This window comes from Pan paniscus, chromosome 11 (assembly GCF_029289425.2).
Source record: "Pan paniscus chromosome 11, NHGRI_mPanPan1-v2.0_pri, whole genome shotgun sequence".
Taxonomy (NCBI): Eukaryota; Metazoa; Chordata; class Mammalia; order Primates; family Hominidae; genus Pan; species Pan paniscus.
Genome location: NC_073260.2, coordinates 58096548 through 58104889, shown reverse-complemented (window position 1 = coordinate 58104889; position 8342 = coordinate 58096548).

Below are 8342 nucleotides of genomic sequence, written 5' to 3'. Positions count from 1 at the left end.
GTGTTGAGCCTATGGGTGCACAGAAGTCAAGAATTGAGGTTTGGGAACCTCTGCCTAGATTTCAGAGGATGTATGGAAACACCTAGATGTCCAGGCAGAATTTTGCTGCAGGGGTGGTGCCCTAATGGAAAACCTTTGCTAGGACAGTGCAGAAGGGAAATATGGGGTTGAAGCCCCCACACAGAGTCCCCACTGGGGTACTACCAATGGAGCTATGAGAAGAAGACCACTGTCCTCCGGACCCCAGAATGGTACAGCCACCAAAAGCTTGATCATGCACACAGGAAGGCTACAGACAATGCCAGTCCATGAAAGCAACCAAGAGGGGGGCTATGTCCTGCAAAGCCACAGGGGTGGAGCTGCCCAAGGCCATGGGAGCCCACCTCTTGCGTAAGTGTCACCTGGATGTGAGACATGGAGTCAAAGGAGTTCATTTTGGAGCTTTAAGATTTGACAGGCCTGCTGGATTTTGGACTTGGGGCCTGTAGCCTCTTTGTTTTGGCCAAATTCACCCATTTGGAACAGGTATATTTACTTGCTCCCTGTACCTCCATTGTATCTGGAAAGTAACTAACTTGCTTTTAACTTTATGAGTTCATAGCTGGAAGGGACTTGCTTTGTCTCAGATAAGACTTTGGACTGTGGACTTTTGAGTTAATACTGAAATGAGTTAAGATGTTGAGGGACTGTTGGGAAGGCATAATTTGTTTTCAAATGTGAAGACATGAAATTTGGGAGGATCTGGGGCAGAATGATATGATTCGGCTGTGTCCCTACCCAAATCTCCTCTTGAATTTTAGTTCCCATAATTCCCACATGTTGTGGGAGGGACCTGGTGGAAGACAATTGAATCATGGGGGCAGTTTCTCCCATACTGTTCTCGTGGTAGTAAATAAGTCTCATGAGATCTGATTGCTTTATAAGGGGTTTCCATTTTTGCTTGGCTTTCATCCTGTCTTGCTGGCTGTCATGTAAGACATGCCTTTCACCTTCCACTGTGATTGTGAGGCCTCTCCAGCTACGTGTAACTGTGAATCCATTAAACCTCTTTTTTTTGGAGATGGAGTCTGGCTCTGTCACCCAGGCTGGAGTGCAGTGGCGCGATCTAGGCTCACTGCAAGCTCCACCTCCAAGGTTCACGCCATTCTCCTGCCTCAGCCTCCTGAGTAGCTGGGACTACAGGCACCCACCACCACACCTGGCTAATTTTTTGTATTTTCAATAGAGACAGGATTTCACCATGTTAGCCAGGATGATCTCAATCTCCTGATCTCATGATCCGCCTGCCTCGGCCTCCCAAAGTGCTGGGATTACAGGCGTGAGCCACCGTGTCTGGCCAAACCTTTTTCTTCATAAATTACCCAGTCTCAGGTATGTCTTTATCAGCATCATGAAAACAGACTAATACAAGATCCTTTGGAATTGTCTGAGTTCCTTATTTATTTGGATATTAACTTCTTATCAGATGTATAGTGTGTAAATATTTTCTCCCATTCTTTAGATTATCATTTCATTGTATTGGTTGTCTCTTTTGCTGTGCTGAAGCTTTTAGTTTGATTTACTCCCATTTGTCTATTTTTGCTTTTGTTGTCTATACTTTTGGTATCAAATCTTAAAATTTATTACCAATACCAGTATCAAGGAGATTTTCTCCGATATTTATGTCTAAGAGTCTTACAATATTGGTCCTATGTTGAGGTCTTTCATCCATTTTGAGACAATTTTTGTACGTAGGGTGAGATAAGGGTTCAGTTTCATTCTTCTGCATGCGGATACCCAGTTTTCCCAACACCATTTAATAAAGAGACTAAACTTTTATCATTGTGTAGTCTTGGCATGAACGCTAGAGATCAATTGATTGTAAAGTCATGGATTTATTTCTTTCTGTGCTCTCTATTCTGTTCCCTTGGCCTACATGTCTGTTTTTATGCCAGTAGCATACTATTTTGATTACTATAGCTTTATAATTTAGTTTGGAATAAGGTAATGTGATGCTTCCACTTTTGTTTTTTCTGCTGAAGGATGTTTTGACTGTTTGGGGTCTTTTGTGGTTGCATACAAATTTTAGAACTGCTTTTTTCCATTTCTTTGAAAAATGCCATTGAAATTTTGATGGGGTTGCATTATATCTATAGATCACGCTGAGTAATAAGGATACGTATCTTCTTCAAATTCTTTCATCAGTGTTTTATAGTTTTTGGTATATATAAATTTTACTGTCTTATTTAAATTTCTTCCTAAGTAGTTAATTTTTTGATGCTATTGTAAATGAGATTGTGTTCTTTCAGACGGACTCTCACTCTGTCGCCCAGGCTGGAGTGCAGTGGTGTGATCTTGGCTCACTGCAAGCTCTGCCTCCCGGGTTCACGCCAATCTCCTGCCTCAGCCTCCCAAGTACAGGTGCCCGCCACCACGCCTGGCCAATGTTTTGTATTTTTAGTAGAGACAGGGTTTCTCCGTGTTAGCCAAGATGGTCTCGATCTCTTGACCTTGTGATCTGCCCACCTCAGACTCCCAAAGTGCTGGGATTACAGGCATGAGCCACTGTGCCCGGCCCGAGATTGTTTTGTTAATTTCTTTCTGGGATACTCAACTGTTAGTATATAAAAACATAACAGGTTTTTTTTAATACTAATTATATGTTCTGCAAATTTGCTTGTTTCTTAATTTTAACAGTTTTTAATTGGAGCCTTTAGAATTTTCTCTATATGAGATCATGTCATCTTCAAATAGAGACACTTTCACTTCTTTTCCAATTTGGATGCCTTTTATTTCTTTTTCTTACCTAATTGCTCTGGCTAGGACTTACAGACTTTTTCAGAAACCCCCCAAAATAATCTAAGGGAGTCCATGGTCACTAGACCTGCTTTATAAGAAATCCTAAAGGGAGTTCTTCAAACTGAAATGCAATAAGACTAATTAGCATCACGAAAACATATGTAGTTATAAAAAGTCACCAGTAAAAGTAACTATACAGTCAAATTCAAAATATTCCTAAGACTGTAATGATGGAGTATAATCACTTTAACTTTTAAAAGGTTAAAAGACAAAAAATATTACAAATAAATATAACTACAAAATAAACAAAGAAATAAACGCTGACATCAAAAAAACATAAAAAGTGGAGGGGAGTAAAGTGTAGGGTTTTGTATATGCTTGAAGTTAAGTTGTTATCAACTTAAAATAGACCATTATAACTATAATAATACATTTCTTAATGTGGATATGTTCTGAATAATGCCTCATTATGCAATTTTGTCATGGTGTGAATATCACAGAGTATACTTACACAAAATTAGATAATACCACCTACTACACACCCAGGCTATGTGGTATAACCTATTGCTTCCAGGCTACAAATCTGTACAGCATTGTACTATACTGAATGCTATAGGCAACTGTAATACAATGATAAGCATTTGTGTATCCAAATGTATCTAAACATATAAAAGATACAATAAAAATGTTATAACCTTACGGGGCCACCGTTGTATATGTGGCCCATCATTGACCAAAACATCCTTATGTGGCACATGAGAGCATACGATGTTTTATGTAAGCCTCAGGATAATCACAAAGACAAAACATGTAATAGCTACACAAATGAGAATTTTACCACATGTTTAAAAAAGAATTAATACAAAGACACAGAAAAGAATCAAAGTATACCACTACAGAAAATAATCAAAATAATCAAATCATGCACAGCAAGAGAGAAATATAAGAACAAAGAAACTGCAAAATGCCTATCAATAGTTACTTTAAATATCAGTGGACCAAATTAGAAAAGACACAGAGTGGCTGAATGGACAGTAAAACAATAACCAAATATATGCCACCTATAAGAGATTCACTTCACCTTTAGAGACACACATAGACTGAAAGGAAAGACAGGGAACAAAAAAAAAGAAAAGAGTAGCTATTCTTACAACAAACAAAATAGACTTTAAGTCAAAAACTGTAACAAGAGGGAAAGAAAGTCATTATAGAATGATACAAAGGTCAATTCATCAAGAGGATATAATTACTACAAATATATATTCTCCAAACATTGAAGCACCTAATTATATAAAGCAAATATTAACAAATCTGAAGAGAGAAGTAGACAACAATAATACAATAACAGTAGGGGACTTCCATATCCCACTTTCAACAATGGATTGATCACTCAGACAGATAATAAGGAAGCAGATGACTTGAACTACACTATAGATCAAATGGACCAGACATATACAGGACATTACTTTCCAAAACAGCAAAATACACATTCTTCTTGAGCATACACAGTACATTCTCCTACACAGGTCATATATTGGGCCAGAAAACAAGTCTTAGCAAATTTAAGAAGATTGAAATCTTATCAAGTATTCTTTTTGACCACAGTGGCATGAAACTGAAAATTAAAAACAGGAGAAAACTTAGAAAAGTGACAAATATGTGGAAATCAACCAACACACTCCTGAACAACCAATAGATCAAAGAAAACATCAAAAAAGAAATAAAATATCTTGAGACAAACTAAAATGAAAGCACAACATACTAAAACTTATGAGATGAAGCAAAAGCAATTCTAACAGGGAAGTTTATACAGATTAAGTGCTAAATGAAGAAAAAAGATCTCAAATAAACAATAAACCTCAAAGAAATAGAAAAGAAAAAAATGAAGCCCAAAATTAGAAGAAGGAAGGAAATAACAAAGATGATAGCAGAAATAAATGAAATACACTAGAAAAACAATAGAAAAGATCAATGAAATGAAAAGCTGATTTTTTGAAAACATAATGGCTGGGCGCAGTGGCTCATGCCTGTAATCCCAGCACTTTGGGAGGCGGGCAGATCACGAGGTCAGAGATCAAGACCATCCTGGCTAACATGGTGAAACCCCGCCTCTACTAAATATACAAAAAATTAGCAGAGCGGGGCGGCATGCGCCTGTAGTCCCAGCTACTTGGGAGGCCGAGGCGGGGGAATGGCATGAACCCAGGAGGCAGAGCTTGCAGTGAGCAGAGATTGCACCACTGCACTCCAGCCTGGGAGACAGAGCGAGACTGAGTCTCAAAAAAATAAAATAAAATAAAATAAAAATAATAAAAATTGACCAACCTTTCACTAGGCTAAGAAAAAAGAGAGAAGCCTCAAATAAATAAAATTAGAACAAAAAAGCAGATATTAAAATTGATACCATAGAAATACAAAGGATAATAATAGTCTAAACAACTATGTGTCAACAAATTGTTTAACTTAGAATAGAGAAATTTCTAGAAACATACATCCACTAAGATTGAAACATGAAGAAATAGAAAATCAACACAAATAATGAGTAAAAATATTGAATCAGTGGTCAAAAAGCTCCTGAAAAAGGAAAATCCAAGACCAGATAGCTTAGTGGAGAAGGCTAGCAAATGTTTAAAGAAGAATTAATACCATTTCTTCACAAACTCTTCCCAAAGTTGAAGAGGAGGGAACACAAACATTTTTATGAGGCCAGCATTACCCTGATAACAAAGACAGAAAAGGATACTACAAGGATGACAGATATTTTTAAGGCGCAAATGATGTATAGTTGGAATTGAAAATACAGGATTTGTTTGTACAAAGATTTGTGTGTGGATAGGTGGATGTGTACTGGTGTGTGCATGCATACATATACAAGCTTACCTTGTTTTATTGCACTTGTTTTATTATGCTTCTCGGATATTGCATTTTTTACAGGTTGAAGGTTTATGGCAACCCTGCATCAAGCAAGTCTACCAGTGCCACTTTTCTGGTAGCATGTGCTTATTTTGTATCTCTGTGTTACATTTTTGTAATTCTTGCAATATTTCAAATGTTTTGTTATCATTATATCTGTTACGGTAATCTGTGATCAGTGATCATTGATATTACTATTGTCATTGTTTTGGGGCATCACAAACCATGCTCCAAAAGACAATGAGCCTAATTGATACATATGTGTGTTCGAATGGTTCCATCGATCTGCCCTTCCTCCATCCCCCCAACTCCTCAGGTCTCCCTGTTTTCTGAGACACAGTAATATTGAAATTAGGCCAAATAATAACTCTACAAAGGCCTCTATGTGTTCAAGTGAAAGTAAGAGTCACACATCTCTTATTTTAAATCAAAAGTGAGAAATGATTAAGGTGAGTGAGGAAGGCATGTTAAAAGCTGAGACAGGCCAAAAACTAGGCTTCCTGCACCTAACAGTTAGCCAAACTGTGCATGAAAAGAAAAAGTTCTTGAAGGAAATTAAAAGTATTACTCCAATGAACACATGAGTGGTATGAAAGTGAAAGAAACTTATCGCTGATATGGAGAAAGTTTGAGTGGTTTGGATAGAAAATCAAACCAACCACAATATTTCCTTAAGCCAAACCCTAATCGAGAGCAAGGACCTAATTCTTCTTAATTCTCTGAAGGCTGAGAGAGGTTGGGAAGCCACAGAAAAAAAGTTTGAAGCTAGCAGAGATTGGTTCATGAGGTTTAAGGAAAGAAGTCTTCTCCATAAGATAAAAGTGCAAGGAAAAGCAGCAAGTGCTGATGTAGAAGCTGCAGCAAGTCATCCATAAGATCAGCTAAGAGAAGTAACAAAGGTGGCTACACTAAACAAAGGTTTTTACTGCAGATAAAACAGCCTTATATTGGAAGAGGATGTCATCCAGGACTTTTTCACAGCCAGGTAGCAAAATAAATGCCTGACTTCAATGCTTCAAAGAACAGGATGACTCTTTTGTTAGGGGCTTAAGCTGAAGCCAAAGCTCATCTACCATTCTGAAAATTCTAGAGCCCTTAAGAACTATGCTACATCTACTCTGCCTGTGCTCTATAAATGGGAGAAAGCCTGAATGACATCACATCTGTTTACGACATGAATATTTTAAGCTCACACCTGAGAACTACTGCTTTAAAAAAAGATCTCTTTCAAAATATTATTGTTCATTGACAATTTACCTGGTCACCCAAGAGCTCTGATGGAGAACTACAAGAAAATTAAAGCTGTTTGCATGCCTGCTAATACAACACCCATTCTGTAGCCCATGGATCAATGAGTAATTTAGACTTTCAAGGCTGATTATCTGAGAAATACATTTCATAAGGCTGCAGCCACCATGTATAGTAGTTCCTTCGATAGATCTGGGCAAAGTAAGTTGAGAACCTTCTAGAAAGGTTTCACCATTCAAGAAGCATTTGCAATTCATGGGAGGAGGTTAAAATTAAGAACATTTGTGATTCATGGGAGGAGGTCAAAATATCAACATTAAAAGAAATTTGGAAGAAGTTGATTCCAATCCTCATGGATGACTTTGAGGGTTCAAGGCTTCAGTGCAAGAAGTAACTGCAGATGTGGTGGAAATAGCAAGAGAACTAAGATTAAAAGATGTGAAGAGAACTTAAGATGTGGCTGAATTGCTGAAATCTCATGACAAAATTTTAACAAATGAGAACTTGGATGAGCAAAGAAAGTGGTTTCTTGAGATGGAAACTACTCCAGGTGTAGATGCTGTGAACCTTGTTGAAATGACAACAGAGTATTTGGAAAATTGCATAAACTTAGTGGATAAAGCAGTGGCAGGGTTTGAGAGGATTGTCTCCGATTTGAAAGAAGCTCTACTGTGGGTAAAATGCTATCAAACAGCATTGCATGCTACAGAGGAATCTTGAAAGAAATAGTCAATTGATGTAGCAAACTTCATTGTTTTATTTTAAGAAATTGCCACAGCCACCTCACCTCCAGCAGCTTCCACCATGATGAGTCAGCAGCCACAGCACTGAGGCAAGGCCACTGACCAGCAAAAAGATCATGATGTTGAAGGCTCAGGTGATCGATAGCATTTTTAAACAGTAAAATAATTTTTGACTAAGGTATGTACATTGACTTTTTTAGACATAATGGTATTGCCCACTTAATAGACTACAGTATAGTATAGACCTAACTTTTATATGCAATGAGAAACCAAAAATTCTGTGTGATTTGCCTTATTGCCATATTTGTTTTATTGCAGAACTGGCCACCAGAATCTTCCCTTCCCCTAGAACGCCCTTCACCCAAGCCACCTGCATTTTCCCCTCACCCATCATACCCACCTCCATTATTTGGCCTGCCCTCCACCTCCTCCAAAAGCCTTCATTGCTCCCCCACTGCTGGACTGCATTCTGACTCCATCTTAACGTGACTCAATGGCACTTCCATTGGGCACTGCCCTAAAGAGCGCATCTCCACAGTGGCCTGAAACCAAACCCACAGTATCTCTGAGGTATGCCTATGTAGCAGTCCCATAAGTTATCGTGCACTTTAAGCACTACCAAGTCCAGAACTGTAAATGCTATACATTTACAGAAATACC